This window comes from Danio rerio, chromosome 10, assembly GCF_049306965.1.
Source record: "Danio rerio strain Tuebingen ecotype United States chromosome 10, GRCz12tu, whole genome shotgun sequence".
Taxonomy (NCBI): Eukaryota; Metazoa; Chordata; class Actinopteri; order Cypriniformes; family Danionidae; genus Danio; species Danio rerio.
Window position 1 is genome coordinate 1,130,001 of NC_133185.1, and position 27,657 is coordinate 1,157,657.

The 27,657-nt window shown below is 39.2% G+C and overlaps 1 long non-coding RNA gene across 3 annotated transcripts in view; it reads left to right on the forward strand.

Annotated features, from left to right (window-relative positions):
• Positions 1-23,258, forward strand: part of LOC137496532 (uncharacterized) — a 154,401-nt gene extending 131,143 nt beyond the window's left edge. The window contains exons 7-8 of one of the 3 annotated variants that reach the window (XR_012386059.1): positions 17,694-17,914; positions 18,076-18,251. This is a non-coding gene — a long non-coding RNA (uncharacterized lncRNA). Of the gene's footprint in view, positions 1-17,693; positions 17,915-18,075; positions 18,252-22,575 lie in introns of those variants that run through there. The other 2 variants (XR_012386061.1, XR_012386060.1) reach the window with 2 other exon arrangements.
• Positions 23,259-27,657: the final 4,399 nt, after the last annotated feature.

Genomic DNA, 27,657 nt, shown 5'->3' on the forward strand with positions numbered 1-27,657 from the left:
GTGTAATATTCATTAAATATTTCAATTCTCATATTCACTAAGGTGTCGCTGTTTGGGGTCATCATCATTAACCTGCAGGCTGTATTTTGCTCACGGGGCTGCGAGAAAATAAATAAAAAGAGCAGAGCTGCAGCAAAATAATGAATAAAAAGAGCGAGGCGATGGTCAAATAGATGAAAAAGTGCGACTGCTAGCAGCTAGCAGCTAGGGACACCAGCCCTTGTGTCCAATAAACGGACCGGCCCAACGAGAATTCTCCCGGTCCTACCGATTAGCCAATCCGGGCCTAACTATAAGGGATTTGATTGACTAAATTGTCCGTAGTGTATGAGTGTGTGTGAATGAGTGTGTATGGGTGTTTCCCAGTGATGGGTTGCAACTGGAAGGGCATCTGCTGTGTACAACATATGTTTGAATAGTTGCCGGTTCATTTCGCTGTGGTGACCCCAGACTAATAAAGGGACTAAGCCGAAAAAGAAATAAATGAATGAATGATGAATTTAACAGCATGAAAAGATGGCAGTTGTTGTTATCATGATCCATCCATTCATTCATTCATTCATTCATTCATCCATCCATCCATTCATTCATTTATCCATCCATCCATCCATTTATTCATTCATTCATTCATTCATTCATACATCCACCCATTCATTCATCCATCCATCCATCCATTCATTCATTCATTCATCCATCCACCCATCCATTCATTCATCCATCCATCCATCCATCCATTCATCAATCCATCCATCCATCCATCCATCCATCCATCCATCCATCCATCAATCCATCCATCAATCCATCCATCCATCCATCCATCCATCCATCCATCAATCCATCCATCCATCCATCCATCCATCCATCCATTCATCAATCCATCCATTCGTCCATCCATCCATCCATCCATCAATCCATCCATCCACCCATCCATTCATCCATCCATCCATCCATCCATCCATCCATCCATCCATTCATTCATTCGTTATTTATTCATTCATTTATTCACTACAAAGTGGTAAATGCTTTACTGTCCTAACTTTTTTTTTCATTTCTTGCAAGAAGCAAAACTGGAATATGTGTTTATTAAAAAAAATAATCATATTAATATATGAGGAACACATTTACTGATGTTTGTTGTGTTGTCTACAATGAACAACAAGTCAAAGTAAATTTAGAAACCACTGCTTTATTCTTGTGTTTGTTTTCCATTCTGCCTCAACCTTTTCTGATTTGGGGTTGTACATGTGAGGATCATCTCATTGATCTTGTCCAGATTGTTGAACTGAAGGGCTCTTCATAGCACGAGTCTGCTTTTTCGTAGCTTGCAGCTGTGTTTAATTGATGCTGTACAGTGGCGCAGCAGACCAGAGACCCGAGCGAGAACACACAGCTCTGATCCTGATCAAAACAGTGTGTGTTACGGCCGGAAAGGCCTGCTGGGGAACAGTGACATGTCGCGGTGGCACATCTGCAACCCGTTCAACAAAAGCATTCAGCAGAGTTTTTTTTTGGGCTGTTTCCACAAGAACAGTCCGACAGTAACGCAGCATACCCCTCTGCTGTTTAACCAGGAAAGACATGTAGTTGTATATTATTTCCTAGTTTGTACCTCAGTCAAGCATTCATTTTAGTTTTGAAGCCAGTGAATATTAAAGCCTCACTTTATTATCCCACAGAAGGAACCTGAGACTCTGTAGAATATTCCAGAAAATCACCGAAATTACCTAACAACCACCCTTCTCTAAAGGAATACCTGATAACCACACACATCCTTTATCATTATGTCAAAATAAACATTTTCACTTCTTTAAAAGCTATATTTCTCCTTGTTTATATATCTATATAACTTATTTTTATGTTTATTGCTACACTTATTTTCTCTTTTTTGTGTACAGACTTTCCATCCATCCATCCATCCATCCATCCATGCCTTTTCTATTTCATTTGTCACTTATTTACTTGTTTGTTTGTTTTCTTGTTTATTTAACCATCAGATGAGTTTCTTAATTTAGTATGAGTTGTTTACTTGTCTATATCTTTACATATGTAGTTTATTTTTGGTTTCATTCATTCATTCATTCAATCATTCATTCATTTACTCATCCTCCATCCATTAATAAATTTCTATATTTTTCTTCCTTCCTTCTCTTTTTCATTCATTCATTCATTCATTCATTCATTCATTCATTCATTCATTCATTCATTCATTCATTCATTAATCCATTCTTTAATCATTTATTTAATCCATTCTTTAGTCCATCCACTTATTCCTCATTCATCCATCCATTACTCCCTGCCTTTCTTTCTTCCTTTTTACATCCCATTCCATTCTTTCATGTATTCATATATTGACCAATTCATCCACCATATATCCATTCATGTATTGTCCATCCATCTATCCATACATCCATCCATACATCCATCCATTCATTCATTGATCCATCCATTTACATATCCTCCATTCATTCATTCATTCATTCATTCATTCACTCATTCATTCATTCATTCATTGATTTATTCATTCAATTATTTAATCAATCATTCGTTCATTTATCTTTCATCCATTGATTCATTTTTACATCTATTTATTCTCCATCCATCCCTCCGTTCATTCCTTCATTAATTAACAATTTTTTCCAGCCATTTGATCAATTCATCGATACCTCCCTCCCTTCCTTTCTACCTTCATACATTCCATTCATTCATCTTTCATCCATATATTCACCTATTGACAAAGTCATCCAACATTCATCCATTCATGTATCATCCATTCATTCCTTCGTTTTTCATCTGTCCATACATATGTCCATTAATTTATTTGTTTGCTCGTTCATTCATTAACCATACATTCGTTCGTTCGTTCGTTCGTTTGTTCGTTCGTTCGTTCGTTCATTCATTTATTCATTCATACATTTATTCATTCATCATCCATCTACTCATTCATCCATCCCTCCCTCCCTCCCTTCTTTCCTTCTTTCCTTCATTCATCAGGTAATTATTTTATCCATCCATTTATTCATAAATCATCCATTCATCTATATCAACCAATTGACCAAAACATTCATTCATACATCTATCCATCCCTTCCTTACTCTCTTCCTTCATACATTCCATTCCTTCAGGTATCCATCTATCCATTCATCATTTATTCTGTATTTATCTGTTCATTTATCTATTTATCATTCATTCATTCATTCATTCATTCAATAATTTATCTATATATTCATTTATTCATGGATCCATTCATCCATCCATTCATTCATTCATTCATTCATTAAATAATTTATCATCCATCCGTCCGTCCGTTCTTTCATTCATTCATTCATTCATTCATTCATTCATTCATTCATTCATTTATTCATTCATTCATTCATTCATCCGCCCATCGTCTGATCTCAGTGCTGTGTGTTCAGTTGTCTGTGTTCTCCAGTGTGTGTATGTACAGTAGAGTCTATACACTACAGTATTGTACAGGCATGCATTTGTATACATGACGTGCATTGTACGGTTCATTTACGGCCATCTGTTAATGCAGCGCAGCGCATCTCATCATCTTCACACAATCTGGAGCTTTCAAAGAATTTCTCAAGGAGAGTTTTTGTTTTTAACCAGGGGCAAACTGTGTAATGGATATCCCTGTGAGAAACATATGTGCATCACACTAATATATACACAAAACCTGTAGAAGTCGGCTCGCCTTCTTGATATTACACCGCCGTTATTACAGCTGTAGCTCATTTCTTGACGGTTCTTGTGAATATGAATGCTTCAGGAGTCTGTAATTCCATATTATTGCCTCTTGCATGTAGGGTAAACCTTATTGTTTTCCACTCATTTGAGCTTGTTCTGGAAGAATCATGCATGTTTTGTTGTTGGTTTTAAACAGAATCTGTCAAATTCATTCGGCTTACAGAACAGAATAAAAAGGAAGCAGACGCATTATAAAAGTGTTTGTAGGGGAGCCTCAGTTGTTGCTGGCGTAGTGTTAGCCACATGCTAAAACATGCAACATTTCATTGACTTTCTCTTCATTCTCTTTTAAATAGCTTTAACCTTTTACCTACACTTTTCAGAGCAATTTTAAACGGTCAGATCAGGCTTTGTCAAGACAACATCAAAGTATCTATCAAACTTTATATATTTAGTTATTCCTTATACTGATTAAAGTTTTACAATACACTTGGTGGTTTCTAGGGTGTTTGGTAGTTTACTTTGTCATTCTGGTTGGTTGCCAGGGTACTTTTGTGGTTGCTAGGGTGCTTTGGGCTGTTGCTAGGTTAATGTTTTGTGATTGTTTTATAGTTTACTTTAAACATTTAGGTTTTTTATACTGAATAAAGTTATGCAATACTCAAACCCAAGCGGTAGCTAACAGTGTTTACTAGTGTACTTGATCATTCTAGTTCATTTCTAGGGTGTTATTGTGGTTTATAGGGTGTTTTGGGCTGTTGTTTAGGTAAACTGGTTGGTTGCTAGGATGCTTAGGAAGTTGCTAAGGTGTTCTGTTTGGTTGCTAGGGTGTACTTCACCAAGAGTTAAACAATACTATATACTGTACTTTACAATTATGGTTGGTTGCTTGGTCACTGTTGTCATTGCTAGGTTGTTCTAGCTGTTGCTTTTGCACTCTAGTTGGTTGCTAGAGAACTTGTGTGGTTGCTAGGGTGTTTTTTTTGGTTGATAGGGTGCTGTGGTTGATGCTTGGGTGTACTTTTACCAGTGTTTTGGGTAATTATTTTAAAGGTATAAAATGCATTTTTGTATTTAAAAATATTTTAAAGATTTTTATTTTTATTATTTGCACATGTTTTGTAGATGATTTGTATTTTTATTTTTAAAAATCTTGTTATTTTTTACACTGTATAGAGTTTTACAATACTCTTGGTGGTTGCTAGAGTGTTTTGGGCTGTTGCTAGGGTACTCTGGTTGGTTGCTAGGGTGCTATTGTGGTTACTAGAGTGTTTTGGGCTGTTTTGGACTTGGTTGCTAGGGTGTTCTTTTTGGTTGCTAGGGTACTGTGGGGGTTCTGGGCATTTATTAAAAAAAATATGAAATGCATTTTTGTTTTTTAAAAATTTGGAAAGAATTGTGTTTATAACTATTTGCGAATGATTTGTAGTTGTTTTGTATTTTATTTTAAACATTTAGTTATTTTTTTTATACTGAATAGCGTTTTATGATACTATTGGTTGTTGCTAGGGTGTTTACTAGTATACTCTGTCATTATGGTTGGTTGCTAGGGTACTGTTGTGGTTGCTAGGGTGTTAGGCTGTTGCTAGGCAATCTGGTTGGTTACTAGCATTCTATTGTAGTTGCTAGAGGGGCTGTTTTGGACTTAGTTGGTTGCTAGGGTGTTCTTTTTGGTTGTTAGGGTACTGTGCGAGCTCTGGGAGTTAATTTTACAGATATGAAATGCAATTCTGAGTTTGACAACAAATTGAATTTAATAACAAATGAAATTTAATAGTATATTGAAAAGAATATATTTTTTAAATATTGATCTTTGGACATTGAAATCTGAACGCCTATAATTTAAACTCTTTTTTAAATATCTTTAAAAATATATGTATTTTTTCTGTGCGAATATTGTAAACCTGATTGTGTTCCACTCAGTAGGGCATGTTCTGAGGAGTCACCCATGTGTTGTTTGGTTTAAAAACAGAGACTGTCACACATATTCATTCAGGTTTCAGAACAGAAATGAGACTGAAAACAGGCACATTACAGAAGTGTTTGATGAGAATCCTCAGACACCGAGACGGCTGCAGCGCGGGCTCCAGTGGATTTACATTCAGAGTGTAATTGACTCGGGGAGTGTGTAGTGTCTGTCCGCGCTCCAGCATTGTCTCGCTCCAGTGGTGAGCAACACCTCCACCTCTGCTTTGCATGCAGAAGGTTGTAATTGCTGGATCTGCACAGCGTTTGATGACTCCTACCTGCTGGTGTTCCCCAAACCTCTCCTTCACCCGCGATCTGAAATTCATGCGCCGTCCAGTCTCGTCAATCACACTGACAGCGCTCGGGCTCCAGCAGAAATATTGCTTACATTACAGTTAATTTCTCAGAAGAACTACGGTAGCGTAAAAGAGATCGAATTAATGTTTGAAGTGGTGGAAATGTTACAAGGAACAACACAGCGCTGGAGTTTAATCAATATAACTCTCTCTCCTAGACAACACTTAAAGGCTCTGTGAAATTAAAATAAAGTTTAGATGTTAGTTTCAGTCTGTTAGTTTTAATGATGTCTATAAGCTAGTGAGCTCTAAAACAGTGAAAAAACGTGGGTTTAGAAGATATATAAAAATCCAAAGCTTGCAGTTTGACACTCTCACCTAAACAGCTCAAGGATTTTTTTGGCACTGTACAATATTCCAACACAGGCTCATTCTGAAAAAGTAGTCCCTCAGACGTTTCTGGAGATCATTAATTTGTAGCCGGAGGTACATATGGCTGTATTTCATGTTTTTAAGCGATTGCTACGGGGCAGTAGGACGGCGTTCTTTTTGGCGCTTAACGTGTCTAACTGTGTAACAAAAGATGTGTAGATGTTGATCATTCAAAATACAGACATATTACCTCTTTATATTAATAAAATACCGTAGTTTACCGTAAAAATGAGAAATTAGTTTTACGGTTTGTACCGTGTTTTTTACGGTAAAGTACTGGCAACCACAGCTGCCGTTTTTTACTGTAAATTTTACGGATTTATTTTTTACAGTGTGGAGGTGTGGAGGGCGTTTCCATTGCAACCAATTTGTCCGGTTAGCTCGTTGTGTACTTTGGCAGACTTGAGACGCAGAGAGGAGTTGACCACAACGATGATGAGTTCGAGTCCGGGGAAGAGCGGTTCCAGAAATCAGGTAAAACAAAAACAGAATCCAAATAATTAAAAGAACGAGTGAACAACAGAGTGAGAATGTGTTAAAATCTGAAAACATGGTAAAAATCAGACGAGGGCTTTTCTTTTTCTGGACGGCTTTTGTAAATCGTCAGCTGGGTTTAGGGAGGTAAGGGGGTGGGCGGGTCAATCTGCTAAATTGGTTGGGTTTAGGGAAGGAGGAGGGGGGTGGGTCGGTTGATTGGCCGGTCGCCCAGTCAATCATTCAGTCATTCAGACAGATGGTCGGTCAACAGCGGCCTCTGGTGGGTTTACGGGAGCACAGCACGGGCGCAAATGACACTCGCGAGAGACATTTGATATACGACAAAGCACACGCAGCGGCCTCTCGCGGATTTACGAAAACAAAAATTGAAAGAATCTGTACCTCTCGGGATGTATTTTGCGGTGTCCAGAAACGCCCACGGGACTACGTTTTCAGAATGGGGTTGAAATCTTCTGACCAATCGAATGCTGTCTAGTGTCTGACATGCTCCGCCTCCTTATTCTCATTGGCTTTTCATTTGGTGCGCTTGAGCTCAACCACTCTCAATGGCGGAGCTGTGATAAAAACTAAACACTATTGACAGTTTTTTTTTACAGTAGGGGAGGAGCTACTGTATGCCCCGCCCTCTTTTTGTGTTTTAGTTGAGATTACATCAAACTTCATATTACAAAATGCACATTTCAAAGGGACCTTTAAAGCTCCAAAAACCTGACTGATCTGGCTGGGTTTTTTATTTATTGTGCCGTGACTTTTGCTCAGTGAAGTTCGGGATAGGGTTAGTCTTTTTGTTTATTTTAGCATCCTGATTACTCGATCCCCTTGTCGTTTGTATATTATTAGCATCAGTGGCGCCTGCAGGTGTACTGTGCGTACCTACCATGAGAGGGCGGGAATTAATGCTGTTTTTTATTTATTTATTTATATTTTACTATTAAATAATTTAAATTGATTGTTAAACAGTGTACACTACGATATATTGACAAATCAAGAAAGAATGACAACAAATAAAGGTGCACGTTGGTGTGTTTTAAAGCGTGTATGTACTTGCATGGTGGGAGAAAAATGTAACCCCAACCGTCATTGGGTGATGAGCAAATTGTACTAAATTGTACGAATTAGATAATTCGAATTCATACAAATTAGCCACTAAATCAAAAAGTTGTCAGAAGCCAAAGTTGTGCAGCGCCATCTATTGTCAAGGAATGATTTTGCATACTCAACACCTGTGGAAACCGCTTAGGTTTGAATCCGGAAATACGCCTTGAAAAACGCTGACGATAAACGCAAACGAAAAGCATTCCAGTGTGTGCGAGCTTTTAGAGTGTACTGATTTGAATATGAATGATAGCTGTGATTGGAGTGTTGATTTGATGCTGATTTTGCTGTCATCAGGGCTGTATTCAGACAGCAGACGGAGAGCAGAGAATGAAAGGAAAGCTATGGAGCTGCATTACTGTCTGCGTGTGAGAGCAGAGAGTGAATATGATGATGTTTACTGTAATGTTGGCACTGTTGATTCTCCATATCAGCGAGAGCAGAGAGAATCAGAAGATCTGCAGCACTTCAAAGCCTGCGTGAGGAGGAGCATTCAGGACAACACTGTCACTCAACATACTGTAAACAACTGCAGGAAACACACACACACACACACACTTCACCATCTTCATCTTTACAACTCAGCTGAGAACACACGTGAAGACGACTTCACAAGCAAGAGCACAAACACCAAAAGACAACATGCTTTAATAATGAAAATATATAATCTGTGCCGAACACTAGCGTGCTTACTGAAATGCAGACACAAACAGTTCTATAACAAGCATACAAACACATTCACAAATATGCAGAAAATACAAAACAACTACAAAACCTGCACAAACAATACCTCCAATATTATTAAAGAGCCCCTATAATGCATCATAAAAGGTCATTTTCCTCCTAATTAGTCCCTGATATATTTATATAATATTACTATATTACATTACACATTTTTGACCTCAGCAGATTTTACATTTATTTATTTATTTATTTATTTATTTATTCAATTATTTAATTTTAATAAAATAACATGTTTTTTGTATTTTTATTCATTCATTCATTCATTCCAGTCAATCTAAATAAAATAAAACTTTCTACAGGAGAAGAAAATAAAATAAGAAAACTTTTGAAAAAATTCTTGCTCTAATAAACATATTTATATATATAATATTACTAAATTACGTTACAAATTTTTGACCTCAGCAGATTTTACATTTAGTAAAATCTATCAATAGTTTTTTTTTATTTATCTTTATTTAATTTAAATTTAAAATTTTCATTTAAATTATTTATTTATCCATCTGTTTATTTATTTATTTATTTAATTATCTTGGTATTAATTTATTTATCTTTATTTAATTTTTTTTTAAATTAACATTTTAATTATTTATTTATCTATCTTTTTATTTATTTAATTATTTAGGTATTAATTTATTTATCTTTATTTAATTTAATTTAAAATTTTCATTTTAATTATTTATTTATCTATATGTTTATTTATTTAGATATTTATTTATTTAGTCATTCATGTATTCCGGTCAAACTAAAAGATATAAAACATTCTTCGGGAAAATAAAATAGTAAACACTGTGTAAAATGTCCTTGCTCCTTTCTTACAGCACTTAGGAAATATTTTAAAAATAATTAAAACACCACAGGAAGGCTAATCATTTTGCCCTATACAGTATGTAGGATATAACATGAATGCAGCATACTGTAAAGATCTGCATTTATAATATGATTCCCATCCTAGCATGTGATCCCATCAAGAGTATTTAGAAATATTAAAGTTTTCTAAACGGCTTTCAATCTCAAGAAACATCTAGAGAGATCCCATATGTCTCTGTTGCTCTGAAACAGATATAAACACGCTGTGTGTATGTGAAAGGTTGTTGACACACTCCCCATTGTTCGCACAAGTGATGCCCTTCGCAAAGACACACTCCAGGTGTTCAATGATGGAATGAAAATTGAGTGCTTTCAGACTGATGGGACCATTACACCTTTAACCACAGCAGAAAAATGCTCCGTTCAGCCTTCTAGGATTACCGCAAAATTACACCAAATGACTTACAGGGCAAGTCGCAGCGGCTCTGTTGACAGAGCGAGTTGGACGGCGCAGGTCCGGGCCCGTTTTTTTTTGTTCTTCAGCTAATGAATCATCAGAAAAAATTCCCATCCGACTGACAATCTCTTGAAATACCGCATAATTAGGGTGTTCGGCGGTTGAACTGCAGCTACTGTTCAAGATTCACGTGGGTTATTACCGTATCTCCTCCAGCTTCACCTCAGGCTTCATCTGAAGTCCTGTTAAAGCATAAGAACACATGCTTATTCTGAGCTGTACATGATAAATGAATGACAACAGCTGGACATCAACATCAAATCAACACTATCATTCAAGTATTCATTTTCCTTGGGCTTAGTCCCTTATTTATCAGGGGTTGCCACTGTGGAATGAACCGCCAACTATTCCAGCATATGTCTAAAACAGTGGCCAACACAGTACTGAGAAACACACACTCTAACATACACTACACACACTACAGACAATCGAGTTTACCCTATTCCCCTACAGCGCATGTGTTTGGTCTGTGGGGGAAGCTGGAGCACCCGGAGGAAACCCACGCCAACACGGGGAGAACATGCAAACTCCACACAGAAATGCCAACTGATCCAGCTGGAACTCGAACCAGTGACCTTCTTGCTGTGAGGCCACAGTGCTAACCACTGATCCACCGTGCCACCACTTCTTCTAGTTGGTTGCCATGATGCTGTGGTTGGTTGTAGGCTTTAGGGTGGTTGCTAGGGTAGTTAGCTTAGTTGCTATGTTATTCTGAGTGGTTGCTATGGTACACAAAGAGGCTGCTTGGGTAGTCTGGATGTTTGTTATGCCAGTGTTAAGGTGTTCTGGGTTGTTGCTAGGGTGTTCTTGGGTAGGGTACCCTGAGTGGTTGGTAGTGTGCTTTGGATAGATGATTTGTTGTTATAACTGGTTGCCGGGTTAATCTAGTTCAGGGGTTCTCAACCTTTTTCACTTCGAGGGCCACCTTTTCCTCCAAAAGTTTTTTAAAGGCCCAAACTGATTGTCTAGAGAAAATGCTTAGTTTAAAGCTTTATTTATTAGCAAAACATTTCTTTTGCTTTCTGTTATGTTCTTATTTTTCTACATCATTTTATAAAAAAGCTTGAAACATTGCGCATTTATATATATATCAATGTTTCCTCTAGGATTTTTTTCCAGCTGTGGCGGTAGGCTTTTTTTTACACAGATCTACCAACCTGATCTCACCAGGAAGCGTAAGTATTTTACGTTTTGTCAGTTTAGTGGCTAATTCGTACGAGTTCAGTCGTACGAAAATTTACGTACGATTTTAAAAAGGAGGCGTGGCACCTAACCCCACCCCTAACCCCAAACGTCATTGGGTGATGAGCAAATCATACTAAATAGTACAAATTAGATCGTACGAATTCATACGAATTAGCCACTAAATCAAAAAGTGATGAATTGCCTTGAGATTGTGTTGGATCTACCTACTACCTATAGCGTTATTACAATGATAAATGTGATGAGCGCAGTATTACAAGTCGAGATCGCATTCATGTAATGCGTGTAAATCTCTTTGCTTGCATGGCGATTTCCTCTGCTCGTGCATAAGGCTTCTTGCACGCCCTCAAATATACACCGCTCAAGTGCCGATCTTCTTGTGCGCTCTCAAATAAACACTGCTGAAGTGTGATTTAGCGTGTTTATGTAGCGAGTATGTCTCCAACATTTATTAAATTTGCTAGGAATATTTATGAATCTCTCCAATAGACCTACAGAGCGGCATTAATGCGTCCTGTTCACTGTTCACAAGTTAAACACCACCGAGTCTCGCTCCTGTACGGACGCGCGTCAGTTATAAGCAAGACGTTAATTTGGACAGCTCTGCGAATATTTTAAAGTGTTCACACAGAGAGAGCACACATAGTTTGTGAATCAACAGACTTGTGCGATTCTGATACAGTACGAGTCGCAGATGTGATGCACATGCGAGCTGGTTATTATAACGCTAATCATCGCTTGCCTTACATTTGCGTGACTTACGTAGTCCTAGTTGACGCGCAGCGGTTGTAAATTTAAGCCACAGTTATGTCTGTAATTAACAGTTTTTGCACAATTAGCCTTAACGGGAAATGCCAATACTACTATAATTTTAATATGAAATATTTAATAATAAAGTCATATCATTATAGGATAATATTTAAGCTCATTTTAAGCTATCTCGCAGCCCGCCTGCAGCATCGCTGAGGCCCATTAGTGGACCGCGGCCCACCGGTAGAGAATCCCTGATCTAGTTGGTATATGATGTAGGGTAGCTGGTGGGGTTTTCTGGGAGGCTGCTTGGGTGCTGTTGGCTTCTCTGGGTGATTATGTGGGTGTATTAGGTAGTTGCTAGGGTACTTTAGATGTTTTGGACTAGTTACTAGGGGACACTGCACAATTTCTATGGTGTTCAGGGTGATTGTGAAGGTATTCTGGATGGCTGCTACAATGGTTTGTGATCTGGATGGTAAATGAGGCTTTATTTTTTCACTTGGAACTGGAAATGATTCATCTGATCACTTAGTAAAGTAACAAGACACTCTCATTAACAACACAAGCACTTACTGAAGGAATCATTCAAATGCTGCATGACGACACACACACACACACACACACACACACACACACACACACACACACACACACAGGGTTTTTTTTCCGACAGTGCTTCAGTAAACTCCACTGATGATAATCACCCAGAACTCCTCTGAGCAGTCAATCTAAACTGTGATCTTAACTCTGATGAAACTCGCTCAAATCACATCATCAGTTTACTCGAAGCCTTTGTGTTTGTGAAATCTTTCTCTCAGCGTTGAGTTTGTCACAGGGCAGTTTTCTCCACATGCTCTCAGTGTTTCCAGTTCCTCAGCCATTGTTCAGTGTGTTCTGCTGACTACTAAAATCAGGAATCTTAAGCCTCATAATGGCCGTGTGAAGGAGGGGCGCTATAATTAAGGTTAAGTGAGCAGATGTCGAGAGAAAAGTGTTTTTCACTGTAATAAATGCGGTTTTAAATTTAACACCTCTGGGTAAAGGAACCCTATCTAAATCACCCCGGGCCCCTGGGCTCTTAAAGCGTCTGTAATGCTGGAAACCGCCCTCCGCCCGGGGTTGAAACCCTTCTGCTTTGCTGGAGATCAGATGTCGACTCTTAAGTGCAGCAGCAATGTCAATGAAACCGAGATGAACAATATTTGCATTGTAGCTACACGATGACTTCTGACGGAGAGGTGTGGGACGGTCTGTCAGATACACATTACACTGAGCTCATCTCCATTACACACATACAGCCTCATCTACAGATTGCGAGACGTTTTATTTTTGCTTCTGTGTGAACACTGCAAAACTGCTTTTCCATGCTTTCACATTCCAGTCCAAATATCCAAAGAGGCTTAAATCAAGAAGAATTTACCAGACAAGCCAAAAATCTAATGTTTTCAGATAGAAAAATTAGAGTTTTTGTTCCTTGAAACAAGCAATGTAATATGCCAATGGGGTAAGTGAAATAATCTTATCTTTCCTTTTGACATGAGATTATTTTGTTTAGCCTATTGGCAAATTATTTTGCTTGTTTTAAGGAAAAGCAATGCAATTTTGTGTTTCTTTTTATGCCTGTGCTAATGTCTGAACAGCGCAAACATGCTTTTCTTAGTATTTTTGTCTTGTTTCTAGTCCAAATATCTAAAATGTCTTAAATCAAGAAACATTTTCTAGACAAGCAAAAGTATTGTGCTGTTTTCAGAAATAATATGCCAAAATTAAGAGAGTTTCTCCTTAAAACAAGAAATGTATTAAGCCAATAGAGTAAATAAAATCATCTTATCTTTCCTTTTAATATAAGATTATTTTGTTTACCCCATTAGCATATTAAATAGCTTTTTTTAAGGAAAAACTTGCATAATATTTCTGAAAACTGAACAATATTTTTGCTTATCTTAGATTTTTTTTTTTTATTTCTGATCCAAATATCTCAAAATTCCAAAACCAAGAAGCATTTCCTGGCAGCTCATTGTGAAAACGACAGTGTTTTCCAAAGCACCGATTGACCTGCCCATCCCTTCCCTAAACCCAACCGACAGTGTTTTCCAAAGCACCGATTGACCTGCCCATCCCTTCCCTAAACCCAACCGACAGTGTTTTCAAAAGCACAGATTGACCCGCCCACCACTTCCCTAAACCCAACCAACAGTGTTTTCAAAAGCAATCCAGAAAAAGAAAAGCCCTCTAGGCCGCCTACTTTTGTAGCATGTTTTCAGATTTTACCACATTATCACCCTGTTTTTTACAGTTTATTTTCATGGTTTTTATTTTTGTTTTACCTGCTTTCTGGAACTGTTTTTTTTTTTTTTTTTGTCAAACCCTGTTCATTTTAAAGACAAAATGTAGCCACACTTTCCTCTGGCTCCATAATTTGCGATCTCCAGAAATGCATATAGGGCTACATTTTCACAATAAGCCAATTTTTAAGCCAAAATTGTGAAGCCAATTTTTCACAATTTCACAATAAATGTTGTTTTCTAGATAAGCAAAAATATTGTTTTGTTTTCAGAAAAAAAGTCAAATCGAAGTAAGTTTTTTTTATTAAAACAAGCTGAATAATCCATCAAGTGTTATTTTTCCTTTTGTAATTTCCTTGATTATTTCACTCACCCCATTGGCCGATTATTTAGCTTGTTTTACTGAAAAACTCAATTAATTTTGACATATTATTCCTTAAAACATGACTATATATTTCGCCTATCTAGAAAACGCTTCTTGGTTTTTGGATCTTCAGCCTAAAAACACGACATTTTTTTGTGGCAAATATCTTTTAAGAAAACGTCAAACACAAGACCTTCCCCTCTTCATAGGTTGCATCTGAAAGCCGGTAGATGATTTTAATTTGAAGGACTCGTCACATTTTGACAGTGAAATCAAAAGGATGTGAGGTTTACACTCCTGTGAGCTTTTCTTCTGTTCTGACACACATAAAACCAATGTTCAATAATGCCTAAAGGGCCGTTCTATACTGTAACGTGTTCGTGTCATGCATTCAGCCTCTCAAATATACATATAATCAATCATAACAGTGCGAGTTTAATGAGAATCTGTCAGATGAATTGCAGAGCTTGTGCAGATACAGACTGAAGGCTGTTTTCTGAACTGCTGTTTTCTCGAGTTTGCTTTTGTTTGTTTGTTATAGACAGGAAAAGCCCTGTGTATATACTTATATTTTCATCTAAACGTTGCGTTTAGTTGCGTGGACTCATCTGGATATTCATTATCTGCGCTGAGTGAAATGCAGGGCTTCACACAATTTATTTATGTTGTTCCCACACAAATCCATTTAGTTAAATTAAAGTGGATTGAACATAAAACAATTAGGTTGTATTAATTAATTAAATACTAAAATAGTTTGATAACATGCAGGAAATGTTCATGGGCCATTGACATGACCACAGTTAATGTCCTATAGAGCTTGTGTGATTTGCTGACTGCAGTTCACTGATTGCCCACTGGTGTCGCTGATAATACATTTTCCCATTTCTACACAGCATCCTTAATGTTGAATATTCCTCATAATATACATTATTGTGAATATATATTGCCATACTCAATATTTCAGCGCGTATGTAAGGGTTTACAGTAAGACACGTCTGTTTTTGATTGAAACTAGGTCAGTGCTGTTAGACAGGGGGAAACATCTTCTGTACAGTGTCTCTGTTTTGATCTGAACAGTAATAATTATGGACTGAGAACAGCAGGGGAACGAATCTGCCTGCTGTTTATTGATGGCGTCCACCATCGTACACGACTTCAATTGTTTCCATCTGAGCTGTGGATGAAAACCCCTGTGCTGTTAGCGGTTGCGTTTAATGATGCATGGCGGAAATAAACATTTTTTCAGAATATAATCAACTGGCGTTCAGTCACTTTCGCAGGCTTAGAGAAGCTCTTTCTTCTGCTGCAGTCATAGAAAATCATTCAAAAGCTCACAGAGACACAGAAAATGACTGCAAACTCACAACAGAAATACAGCTATTTGCCTCATGGCTGAACTGGGCTCAAATTAGAGACATTTGCTTTGAAAAATAGACATGAAATCCAGCATCAGATCAAATGGTTCCAGTCGCATTTCCAGAGCACAGATATGATCACTCGCTGCAGCATTTCTACATGCCTTTTTGTGAACTTTTTCCAACTTTTCATACATTAAATATATATTTTGTAGACTTTTTTAAAGTATGTTTTTGCTCTCGCTGTTATTCTTCAACTTAATGCCTCAAATCAAGTATAATATATCTCTTTTTTTAACACTTTACACCAATAAAACCTAAACATAATCAAGTTAACTGGCTTGAATCTGCATGGATTTGTAATGAGCACAGTTCAGTGCTCTCTCTGTGTTCTCTGTGTTTTAATATCTTCCAATACATGAGCATTGTGCAAAAACACAGAAATGAAAATACAAAGTATCCAGAGCTGACTATTTCACCAATAAATTATTGCTGAACAGATGGTTAATTAAAGTGAATCAAAACGTGCATTGTGAACAGTGTATTCTGATTCAATTCAATTCAATTCAGCTTTATTTGTATAGCGCTTTTACAATGTAGATTGTGTCAAAGCAGCTTCACATAAATGGTCATAGTAACTGGAACAGTGTGGTTCAGTAACTGGAACAGTGTGGTTCAGGTTTTAGTGTTAAGTTCAGTTCAGTTCAGTTTAGCTCAGTTCAGTTCAGTGTGATTTAATCATTACTGAGAGTTCAAACACTGAAGAGCAAATTCATCGATGCGTAGCTCTACCAATCCTGAACCATGCGAGGCAGTGGCGACAGCGGAGAGGGAAAAAAAACTTCACCTGATGGGAGTGAAGAAAAAAAACCTTGAGAGAACCAGACTCAGTTGGGCACGACCATTTTAATTTCTCCGCTGGCCAAAAGTCTTGTGCAGAACTTCATTCGTCGTGGTTTAGGCTGGAAGATGGCCTCAGCAAAGACTCGTCTGTCCCTGGAGCGTCGCTGGAATCAGACTCATGTTCTCCACTCCCCACGACCATCAGCGCAGCAGCAGCTCAGGATATGGCCTGGTCCCGGATATGGAATCCTTGGGATCATCACGTCGCTGGTCTTGGATCCAATCAGTGACTCCGCCTAATCTGAGGACCTCGGGATGAGTATCCCCAGGTGAAAATAGAGAATAAAGAGAATAATTAGCGTAGCTGCTGTTCATAGTGTATATAAGCAAGATGTAGAAGCCAGTGTGGAACCCGCTAGGTGCTGCATTGAGTGTATGCTTTACTAAACAGATAGGTCTTTAATCTAGTTTTGAACTGGGAGAGTGTGTCTGAGCCTCGGACGTTACCAGGAAGGCTATTCCAGAGTGTAGGAGCCATGAAAGAGAAGGCTCGACCTCCTTTCATGATTCATGAACAAATGATTCTTTTGAGGAGGTTATGTGTTGTGATGCTTGTCTGAGATGTCTGCGTGTGTTTGTGTGTGCATGTGGGTGAGAAAGAGTGTGTGTGTGTGTGTGTGTGTGTGTGTGTGTGTGTGTGTGTGCTTGTGTTGGTGCATGCGTGTTTGTGAGGCATCCGTGATGTGTGTGTCTTTGTGTGTGTATGTTTTAAGGGTAAATTTAGTGACTCAATTATTAGTTATTAATATATTAATTCATTCATTCATTTTCTTTTCGGCTTAGTCCCTTTATTCATCAGAGGTCGCCACAGCGGAATGAACCGCCAACTTATTCAGTATGTGTTTTACGCAGAGCATGCCCTTCCAGCTGCAACCCATCACTGGGAAACATCCATACACTCTCACTCACACATGGACTTGCGGGGGTAAGCGGAGCACCCGGAGGAAACCCACACGGAAATGCTAACTGACTCAGCCGAAGCTTGAACCAGCGACTTTCTTGCTGTGAGGCGATTGTGCTACCCACTGCACCACTGTGCCGCCCATTATTAATATAATTAAATGCAAAACTAATACATCTCACACAGAGCATCATAATCCATGAAGTGTTTTAAGCTGTGTGCGTGCGTGTGTGTGTGTGTGTATTTGTGTGTGTGTTAAAGCAGACCCCCAAGCGCCGGCGTCTCCTCGGGCTCCAGCAGTGCAGGGGTCCTGATACAGGAGCGTCCGGACCCCCTGTGTCCCAGCAGGAGACCCGGCGGAGAGTCTGGATTTACTGAAGAACAAAAGCAGAATTAAAGCTCTTTGTTTCAGCGAGTCTGAAGCTGATCCTCCTGCGCTGCTCCGCTGGTCATTTACTGCAGCGTTTATCTCCAGTATACACATCACATCCACTCACTGTGTTCTTCATTCATTCTCCTTCAGCTTAGTCCCTGTATTAATCTCGGGTCACCACAGCAGAATGAACCACCAATTATTCCAGCATATGTTTTACACAGCAGAAGCCCTTCCAGCTTCAACCCAGCACTGGGAAACACCCGTACACACTCATTCACACACACACTCATGCACTACAGCCAATGCAGTTGATCAGTTCCCCTATAGCGCATGTGTTTGGACTGTTGGGGAAACCGGAGCACCCGGAGGAAACCCACGCCAACACGAGCAGAACATGCAAACTCAGACATGATAACTGAGCTAGATGGGACTCAAACCAGCAACTGAGGTGAGAGGTGGGGTTAGATTAAAAAGCATTGGATGCAGCTCAGATTGCACTGCACCAGGTCTGCATCCAGACCCCTAATGCAGCTCTCCATGTTTGCAGCTTTCCATTGTTGCACATCTAAAATGTTGTGCTGACTGTAAAAGGCCTCAGCCCTCCGTCAGTCCGTCATCACAGTGCTTTAGTATTAATCTTCTATTATTATTCCCTCCAGAACTGTCTTGAGTCTCTATCTCGAACCTCCAAAAGCCACCGCGTTCATTGCGTTTGGTCTTGGTCTTCTGAGGCGCAGCTCATTTATTAGAGGTGCAACAGTGCAGCAGACTCCACTTCTCTCAGTGATATCTGTGCATGTTTATCAGGAACTGATCATTTTATTCTCTTTTGTTTCTCCTTGGATGAAAACGTTCATTTATTATTAGCATAATTCACATCTAAACACAGCTATTGTGAGCAGGTTTGCAGGACGGAGGTTCAGGTTTGCTGCGTTTTATGTGTTCATCTTCATCTTTACTGCAGGTTTTGTGCTCTTGATTTCTCCTCGACTGATGTCTGGAGGATACGAGACTCTCCAGAGACCGTTAAAAGCAGTTTTCATTTTCTTTTTCATTTTTTTTTCCTGCTTGCTTTGCATTTATTTGCCCTGAAGCGAACATCCATTAATGAGATAAACAGGTCATCGCTGGCTGTGGGTGAATCTTGTAAAACACATGCAGGACACATTACAGTCATCCAAAGAAAACAAGAAACATACAAAGAAGGAGGAGAAGAAAACACAAGGTAGGCTATTACATTTCACAAGTTTTAGGACCATTTATTATTTTCAGTATGATATAGAAACATGCATATGAGTAAGGTTGGAATTTGAAAGTATTATACAGTACATTGTGGTTGTAATAAACTGCTTTTAAATCTGTTTACGCTGATAATTTGCAGTACTGTAAAATGAGATTTGCTCATGATCTTAAAATCCTGTTTATTTAAATGCTTCTGATATTCATGATATAGTATGTTTATGTGTTTGTGTTAAACAGTAAATGCACGTACACTGACCGGCTTTCACCACTTCACTCACTCACTATATTAGGTACACCTGTCCAGCTGTTAACACACATTTCTAATTAGAAAGATTAGAAAGCAGGTCTGATGATTATTATGAGGCTGATTTCTCCAGCAGATCTGATGATTATTATGAGGCTGATTTCTCCAGCAGATCTGATGATTATTATGAGGCTGATTTCTCCAGCAGATCTGATGATTATTATGAGGCTGATTTCTCCAGCAGATCTGATGATTATTATGAGGCTGATTTCTCCAGCAGATCTGATGATTATTATGAGGCTGATTTCTCCAGCAGATCTGATGATTATTATGAGGCTGATTTCTCCAGCAGATCTGATGATTATTATGAGGCTGATTTCTCCAGCAGATCTGATGATTATTATGAGGCTGATTTCTCCAGCAGATCTGATGATTATTATGAGGCTGATTTCTCCAGCAGATCTGATGATTATTATGAGGCTGATTTCTCCAGCAGATCTGATGATTATTAAGAGGCTGATTTCTCCAGCAGATCTGATGATTATTATGAGGCTGATTTCTCTGATTTCTCCAGCAGATCTGATGATTATTATGAGGCTGATTTCTCCAGCAGATCTGATGATTATTAAGAGGCTGATTTCTCTGATTTCTCCAGCAGATCTGATGATTATTATGAGGCTGATTTCTCTGATTTCTCCAGCAGATCTGATGATTATTATGAGCCTGATTTCTCTGATTTCTCCAGCAGATCTGATGATTATTATGAGCCTGATTTCTCTGATTTCTCCAGCAGATGTGATGATTATTATGAGGCTGATTTCTTTGATTTCTCCAGCTGATCTGATGATTATTATGAGGCTGATTTCTCTGATTTCTCCAGCAGATCTGATAATTATTATGAGGCTGATTTCTCCAGCAGATCTGATGATTATTATGAGGCTGATTTCTCTGATTTCTCCAGCAGATCTGATGATTATTATGAGGCTGATTTCTCTGATTTCTCCAGCAGATCTGATGATTATTATGAGCCTGATTTCTCTGATTTCTCCAGCAGATCTGATGATTATTATGAGCCTGATTTCTCTGATTTCTCCAGCAGATGTGATGATTATTATGAGGCTGATTTCTTTGATTTCTCCAGCTGATCTGATAATTATTATGAGGCTGATTTCTCCAGCAGATCTGATGATTATTATGAGGCTGATTTCTCTGATTTCTCCAGCTGATCTGATAATTATTATGAGGCTGATTTCTCCAGCAGATCTGATGATTATTATGAGCCTGATTTCTCTGATTTCTCCAGCTGATCTGATAATTATTATGAGGCTGATTTCTCCAGCAGATCTGATGATTATTATGAGCCTGATTTCTCTGATTTCTCCAGCAGATCTGATGATTATTATGAGGCTGATTTCTCTGATTTCTCCAGCAGATCTGATAATTATTATGAGGCTGATTTCTCCAGCAGATCTGATGATTATTATGAGGCTGATTTCTCTGATTTCTCCAGCTGATCTGATAATTATTATGAGGCTGATTTCTCCAGCAGATCTGATGATTATTATGAGGCTGATTTCTCTGATTTCTCCAGCAGATCTGATAATGATTTCTCCGATTTCCACATGCTCAAGCTGATGATGAGGCTGATTTCTCTGATTTCTGCATGCTCATGCTGATGATGAGGCTGATTTCTGCATGCTGATGCTGATGATGAAGCTGATTTCTCTGATATGTGCATGCTTATGCTGATGATGAGGCTGATTTCTCTGATTTCTCTAGTAGATCTGCTGATGATGAAGCTGATTTCTCTGATTTCTGCATGCTCAAGCTGATGATGATTCTGATTTCTCTGATTTCTGCATGCTCAAGCTGATGATGAAGCTGATTTCTCTGATTTCTGCATGCTTATGCTGATGATGAGGCTGATTTCTCTGATTTTTCCAGAAGATCTGCTGATGATGAGGCTGATTTCTCTGATTTTTGCATGCTTGTTCTGATGATAAGGCTGATTCCTCTGATTTCTCCAGTAGATCTGCTGATGATGAGGCTGATTTCTCAGATTTCTGCATGTTCATACTGATGACAAGGCTGATTTCTCTGATATGTGCATGCTTATGCTGATGATGAGGCTGATTTCTCTGATTTGTGCATGCTTATGCTGATGATAAGGCTGATTTCTCTGATTTCTCCAGTAGATCTGCTGATGATGAAGCTGATTTCTCTGATTTCTGCATGCTCGTTCTGATGATGAGGCTGATTTCTCCAGAAGATCTGCTGATGATGAGGCTGAATTCTCTGATTTCTGCATGCTTGTTCTGATGATAAGGCTGATTCCTCTGATTTCTCCAGTAGATCTGCTGATGATGAGGCTGATTTCTCAGATTTCTCCAGTAGATCTGCTGATGATGAGGCTGATTTCTCAGATTTCTCCAGTAGATCTGCTGATGATGAGGCTGATTTCTCAGATTTCTGCATGTTCATGCTGATGATGAGGCTGATTTCTCTGATATGTGCATGCTTATGCTGATGATAAAGCTGATTTCTCTGATTTCTGCATGCTCATGCTGATGATAAGACTGATTTCTCCAGTAGAACTGTTGAGGACGAGTTTGATTTCTCTGATTTCTTCATGTTTACACAGATAATGAGGCTGATTTCTCTGATTTCTTCACCAGAACTGTTGATGACGAGTTTGATTTATCTGATTTCTGCATGTTCATGCTGATAATAAGGCTGATTTCTAGATGCTTATGCTGATAATGAGGCTGATTTCTCTGATTTCTTCACCAGAACTGTTGATGACGAGTTTGATTTATCTGATTTCTGCATGTTCATGCTGATAATAAGGCTGATTTCTAGATGCTTATGCTGATAATGAGGCTGATTTCTCTGATTTCTCCAGACTCTGCTGATGAAGACTCTTCTGAAATGCTTCAGGATTGCCGTGGTCTCATCTCCTCCTGCAGATCTCCAGTTTCTGAACCTGACCCCGTGTGTCTCCTCCTGACGCTGCGGAGAAGCTGAAGGAGAGTCTGATTATTGATCCCTCTGAGCGTGACGGATCTGCTTTCCTCTGTCTGCTGCTGTGTTTGTGTTCATCGGACCTGGAGGAGCTGAACAGCAGAAAACACATTCCTCTAACATCCATCTAATATTTCACTATTCAATATTTAAGTGCTGTGTAACAGAGAGATGTTTCCAGCACATTTCTAATCATAATGGTTTTAATAACTTTTCAAATTCAAAGGCTTGAATAGGGTAATTTGATTAACTATGCAAGTTACAGTAATTAGGCAAGTCATTGTGTCACACAAAGATGACAAAGCAGGATTATCTTCAAGGGAATTTATTTGTGCGATGCATCAACAGTAGAGAGGTGAAGCAGGTGAGTGGTGAAGCAGGTGAGTGAGCGATCTCACACACAGTTCATAAGGTAAGTTCAGTTCTTCTGCAAACACCAATATAATAATAGTCACTTCCCTGAATCAGGTGTATTTGCATCCACAGGAGAAAGAGGACATCCAGGATAAATCAGGAGAGTCATTAAGGAGAACCATCCGACTTTAATGAATGTCAATGGGTGAGGTGAATATATATAGTGATCCGGTGATTGCAGGTGTGGGTGATTAGTAGTCAGGTAAGGGTTCACAGGTATGGTGGATGGCGACTGAGGCCTCGTTTACACCAATACGTTTTAGTTTTAAAACTTCAAGGCAACTGTAGATAGTGTGAGTACGGCCTTAGACAGCACTTCAGAAATATGAGTAGTTCCTTTTATTTTCCTTATATGCTTTTTTCTTCACTCTGGCTCACCGTTCTGAACCACAGAAGACAATACAGCAGATTTAATTTCCACTAACCACAGAACTACACTAAACACTGTGGGTTTGTGTTAAATAAAGAGAATATTGTACTTTTTTATGTTTATTGGCACTGTGGCTCAGTGGTTAGCACTGACACCTCACAGCAAGAAGCTCGCTGGTTCGAGTCCCGGATGGGTCAGTTTCTGTGTGGAGTTTGCATGTTCTCCCATGTTGACGTGGGTTTCACATGCGATATAGGGGAATTGATGAACTAAACTGGCTGTAGTGTGTGTGTGTGTGTAAGAGAGGATGCGGGTGTATGGGTGTTTCCCAGTTCTGGGTTGCAGCTGGAAGGGCATCAGCTGTGTAAAACATATGCTGGATAAGTTGCTGGTTCATTCCGCTGTGGTGACCCCTGATGAATTAAGGGGCTAAGCTGAATGAATGATGGTTTCTGACTGTAACTGGTTTTGTTCAGTTTGCCTTAACTTTTCAGTTTTGTCAGACTGGCTTAAATTGACCCTAATAAACTTGCATTGTACCAAAAATGTGTGTTTATGTGTGTGTGTGTGTGTGTGTGTGTGTGTGTGTGTGTTCTGTGTGTGTTTGTGAGGAGTCTCCGTGTAAGTGTGTGTGAATGAGGCGACTCCACACACACTCACTCTGTCTCTCTGCATGTGTGTCTTTGATGTGTCACCTGCAGCAGCTCCCTCCGCTGGTGTGTGTTTCCACACTGTCATTACAAGCAGACGCAGATTCGCAGATCTGAGCTCCGAGAAACCAAAGAGGAAAACCAATCCAGCTGATGATGAATGAACAGCACCTTCTCTAATGATGATTTATGGGCATTTCTGCCTTCCCTCCGTCATACACACATCTGTCTTCACACACACACACACAGTGTTTGAAAAGCACACAGACAGATTATGCAGGAATACAGTTGCGCTTCAATACGGCACATCTATGATTACGTTAGCGAGGCTGTTAACCTTGATTTCCATTCCATCATTCCTGACACAAACGGCTTGAAATAATAAACCCTTTGTGAGAAATGACGTTCTGGCCGAGCGCAACTGGAACTTCAGTTTATAGAGAGAAAATCAGACCTGCAATTGATAGTTTTGTTCTGCTGTGAAATATATTTAAACACCCTTGAATATATAGATGCAGTTTCTGGAGAGGCGACATTTGCTAGTGGCATACCAGAAAAAGAAAAGAACCGAGAGACTGAAATGTATTGACATGTACACTATTGGGTTGACTCAATGGTTAGCACTGTGGCCTCACAGGAAGAAGGTCGCTAGTTCAAGTCCTTGCTGGGCTAGTTGTCATTTCTGTGTGGAGTTTGCATGTTCTCCTTGTGTTGATGTGGGTTTTCTCCGGGTGTTTCCCCCACAGTCCAAACACATGCGCTATAGGGGAATCGATGAACTAATTTGGCTGTAGTGTATGAGTGTGTGTGTGTGTGTGTGTGTATGGATGTTTCTAAGTACTGGGTTGAAGCTGGAAGGGCATCCACTGTGCAAAGCATATGCTGGAATAGTTGGCGGTTCATTCCGCTGTGCCGACCACTAAACAATAAGGGACTAAGCTGAAGGAAAATTAATGAATGCAACCCAAGCTCATTCTGGAAGCGTAGCCCCGCGGACGTTTCTGGAGACCGCGATTTACGTGGCCGGAGGTACGTATGGACGCGTTTAGTTTTTCTCGAGCGAACGCTGCGGGGCGATGTGACGCCGGCTGACGGCTCGCCTCCGTGTGGAGGGCTTTCCCGCTGTAACCAGTTTGTCCGCTTAGCTTGTAGTGCTACCTTGGCGGAGTTGAGGCCCGGAGGAGGAGGAGCCGGCCACGGGGACGACCGGGATCGAGTCCGGGGAAGAGCGGTTCCAGAAATCAGGTAAGATGAAAAACAGAATCCAAAAAATAAGGGCGAGAACGCGGCGAGATCCGAAAACGCGGTCGAAATCAAAGACAAGGGATTTAGATTTTTTTTTTTTTTCTGGACGGCTTTTGCAAACTGCCGCTTGGGTTTAGGGAAGGAATAGGAGGAAGAGGGCGGCCGGGTCGGCCGATTGGCCGCCCGCCCGGTTGATCGTTCAGTCGTTCAGCCAGTCAGTCGGACGGTCACTCCACAGCGGCCTCCGGCGGCTTTTCACGCGAGAACATCGCGGGCCAGAACGGCGCACGCTCCCCAGAGGCGTTCGAGACGCGAAAAGTGAGCAAAGCGGCCTCTCGTGGACCTCCCGGGAGATATTCACAAACGTCACTTTAGAGCTAGTGTTTAAATGATTCTCTAGTGTAATGTCTTAAGCAGAGATGCCCAAAGTTGGGCCCGCACGCCAAACTTGGCCCATGGTAACCTTTGATTAGGCCTGCCATTCTATCTGAGAAGAGATTAAGAATGAAGGTTGTGGCAAATGCCTTCATTAAAGATTGTCATTTCTAATTTAATGTAATCTTTTGTTTTTTTATTTAATTGTTGAGCGACAAAAAAGCAAAACAAAATTTAAAGTTTTAATCAAATGAATCCGATTTTGAGAAATGTAAATACTGTCACTCGAAGATAGAGGACAATACAGAAGACAAAGGCAAAGGCAGGTGCAGCTTGTGTATTCAGCACTGATCACCATTGTGTTGTTATTGTGTTTGTTTTTAGAGTAAGAAGTAAATTATAAAATGTACAAAAAAAACCAACATTATTATGATTTAAGTATTTTTACTTTTTTCAATATTAATAAATTAGCAAATGACCATAGCAGCTTTAATGTAAAAGTTTGGTTTATTAAACTTCGGCCCACCACCCTCAATCAAATTCAGTGTTTGGCCCTTCATAAGAAAAGCATTGATGCCCCTGGTCTAAAGTGACGACAAAACAGCTGATTCTGCTCACATTTTAAGATTATAAGGCTGAACACCATGAAGTGCCATCAGTTTGCAGAGATTTCCCAGTGTTTCTCTGCTGCAATCAGGAGATCACAATAATTTACCCTGAAAAAGCCAAAGCAAACACTAGCAGATTACTGGTGTAAATAAAGCCCTACAAAATGTAAAAGAAATGATGAAAGGCCATAATTGTTTCACTTAATCTAATATAAAGATGTAGTTTGAATGTATGAGACACAGTAGTTTGGCTTTTCTCAGTGTGCAGGTCATCATTGTGTGTTTGGAGGAATGGAGGCATGTGAAGGTGCTCTCCATCACTTCACAGCACCTACACAGTTTATTTCTCATCTATATCTTCATCCCCGTCAGGCCTGTGGGCTCTGCAGATCACAATATTTGATTTCCAGATCACCTAATATGCAGGATCAAAGGAAATATAAGGCAAAGGAAAAATTTTGTCTCGTATCCATTTCCCAGAAGGATCGGATGAACCTTCCGAAGAATGGATCTGTATTATTCTCCTAATATAACTAGTGCAAAGATTACTCGCATCTAAAGTAAACTGTTTTGACAGTATATACTTATGAAGTCAGAATTATTCACCCTTCTGTGACTTTTTTAAGTCTTTTTAAATATTTCCCAAATGATGTTGAACAGATTCAGGGATTTTTTCACAGTATTTTCTCTAATATTTTTTCTTCTGGAGAAAGTCATATTTGTTTTATTTCGGCTAGAATAAAAGCAGTTTTTAATCGTTTTAAACCCATTTTAAGCTCAATATTAATAGCTCTCTTAATCAATATTAGTGTTGGATTGTCTCCAGAACAAACCACTGTTATACAAGGACTTGCCTAATTAACCTAACTTTACCTTAATTAAGCCAAGCTTAATGAAGCTTTTAAATTTCACTTTAAGCTGAACACTAGTGTCTTGAAGAATATTTAGTCTAATATTATGTCCTGTCATCATGACAAAGAGAAAATAAACCAGTTTTTAGAAATGAGTTATTAAACTATTATGATTAGAAATGTGTTGTAAAAATCTGCTCTTCGTTAAACAGAAATCGAGGGACAAATATTCAGGAGGGCTAATAATTCCAATCCAGGCTCATTCTGAAAATGTACCCCTGTATACATTTCTGGAGAGTGCCAAGTAGGGGCGTAGTGTATATTTTAAAAGTGGGGGGGACAACTGTAATCCAAACGTTTGCATTCTTAATTACCTGTTTCTAACTGGTCTGTCTTTAAAAGTGAGGGGGACGTGTCCCCCCCAGGTTGCTACGCCCCTGCCAAGTATGT